The 2,312-nt window shown below is 41.2% G+C and overlaps 1 protein-coding gene across 2 annotated transcripts in view; it reads left to right on the top strand.

Annotated features, from left to right (window-relative positions):
• The first annotated feature begins 508 nt into the window (after positions 1-508).
• The window catches only part of camk1gb (calcium/calmodulin-dependent protein kinase IGb), an 18,596-nt gene continuing 16,792 nt past the window's right edge, over positions 509-2,312 (top strand). For both annotated transcript variants that reach the window (XM_014031419.1, XM_014031420.1), the window contains exon 1: positions 509-1,071. The gene's annotated coding sequence lies outside the window, so the exon portion shown is untranslated. The remainder of the gene's footprint in view (positions 1,072-2,312) is intronic.

The following is a 2,312-nucleotide window of genomic DNA, read 5'->3' on the forward strand; positions in this document are numbered from 1 at the left end:
TATGTTGTTACTAAGTGAGCTGAATGTTGTGCAGCAGGAAACTGTTCAAATCTTTGCTTTCCTGCAGCATCAGGTTCATTAATGAACTTTAAATGATTTATTTAACAACATTAGAGAGATGTGTGACCAGAGGTGACTTTCTGTGTCATTAACACAACAAATCCTTTGTCCTCACTGCCTGACTCATTGTGTGGCCGCAGACATGAGCACCTGACAGATTATAATCCTGTTAAAGGTCGATTCTGAAATCCTCAGTCTAACCTTCATCACACCTGAACACACAGCCAGCTTTTTAACATCCTACTAGTTTTTAATTGTCCTTTTAGTTGGTACGTGTGCAGTTTTACTCACTGGTGGGTTTCCAGTGAGGAGCTGCATTATGTCAGATTCAGTTTATGTTTCATGGTGACTTTAATGCAGCTGATTTTCAGACATTAGTACTGAGCTGTCCAACTAAATTACTCAGTGACTTCAAACCAACAGCTCAGGGACAGGAATTTATTAACTTTATTTTTATTAAATTAATTTTGTTGCATTTAACCATAAATTTAAAGTTTACTGTTGAAATAAGAAACAAATTTCATGTTAAGTAAAAAAAATAATGTGTGTGTGACACATAATGACTGAGGTCAGTGTGAACTGAGTAGTTAATGCAGATGTCTTTCTAATCATGAAGTGTTGTAACAACTGCCTAACATGTTTTTTCTTCCTCTTTTCAGAAAAATCTCTTCCTGACAGGGAGACAAAGCCTGTCTGGGTTTTATTTTGAAAAGCTGTTGGGCAGAGACACCTTCACAATATTATTCTAGTTTATAGCCTTCAGAGAGACAAACCTACTGACATAAACACAAACTGTTTGACAGAATCTGCTTCTTTCCGTCACTCCAGTCCTGTTCATCTGTCTGGACCATTTGTGTTTTATGTTTGTTCGTATCTGAGAAACATCACAAAACTCACAACGAACCTTTTTACAGCATTCCAGAACCAGGTCAACTGAGAAGAAAACTGTGTTTATCTGCAATATTTTCTTGGACTTGGAAAGCTTCAAACCCACTGAACATCTGTGTAAAGGTAAAAGATGTGGCAGAGCGTTTCCCCTTACACAACACAACAACATTTAGTTTAACATGAACCTTTAGTTTAACATGAACCTTTAGTTTAACATAAACCTTTAGTTTAAAATTTAAACTAAAGGTTTATGTTAAACTAAAGGTTCATGTTAAACTAAAGGTTCATTTAAAATTTAAATGAACCTTTAGTTTAACATGAGCCTTTAGCTTTAATATAAACTGAAAGTTACGTATGTAACTACGGTTCTATGAATTCTGAATGACCGCCAGAGGGCGGTGCTAAAAGCACTGAATGTTCCCTTCGCGCATGCGCCGTTCGAGCTGTAATACCAACAGAGTCACACCTGTGACCAATCGGATGACTAATCAGAGGCTATATAGCTTGACGTCATCCGAAGCTCTGTTCCTACAGAATCTTCTCGCAAATGCAAGGATTCTGAGTGACAGAAGCTCTGACGGTCATTCAGGATTCATAGAACCGTAGTTACATACGTAACTTTTTTTCTATTTCATCCCTACTGACCACCAGAGGGCGGTGCTACATTCACATTATAAAATCTAGTGAATGTGCTTGAAGAAGACCATGATGCCGCAGCACATATTCTTTCCAGTGGGACCCCTTTCAAGGCTGCCCAGGAAGTGGAAATGCTCCTGGTTGAGTGTGCCTTCACCCCGACTGGCAGGGTACAGCCTCCTGCCCTGTAGGCATGGCAGATGACATCCACAATCCAGTGGGAGAGACGCTGTTTTGAAAGGGGATGGCCTAATCTAGGGCCTCCATAACATAAGAACAGCTGGTCAGAGTGTCTTATAGGAGCAGTAGCAGCAATGTATGTCTCCAACGCCCTCACTGGGCACAATATGTTAGGCCTATCACCAGTCCCTCCTGACGTAGGCTGAAAACATGCCAATCTCAGTGGCTGGTTACAATGGGAATGCGAAAAATCTTTAGGGACAAATGCAGTGTTTGGCCACAAGGTTTGCATGTTCTCTCCGTGCATGCGTGGGTTCTCTCCGGGTACTCCGGCTTCCTCCCACAGACCAAAAACATGACTGTTAGGTTCATTGATAACTCTAAATTGTCCCTAGGTGTGAGTGAGAGAGTGAATGGTTGTTTGTCTCGTTTGTCTCTGTGATGGACTGAGACCTGCCCAGGTGTAACCCCGCCCCTCGCACTGTGACTGCTGGATATGGGCACCAGTGACCCTGAAAAGGAAGAAGCGTGTACAGAAAATGTATATA

Source organism: Austrofundulus limnaeus, unplaced genomic scaffold, assembly GCF_001266775.1.
Source record: "Austrofundulus limnaeus strain Quisiro unplaced genomic scaffold, Austrofundulus_limnaeus-1.0 Scaffold1248, whole genome shotgun sequence".
NCBI classification, from domain to species: domain Eukaryota; kingdom Metazoa; phylum Chordata; class Actinopteri; order Cyprinodontiformes; family Rivulidae; genus Austrofundulus; species Austrofundulus limnaeus.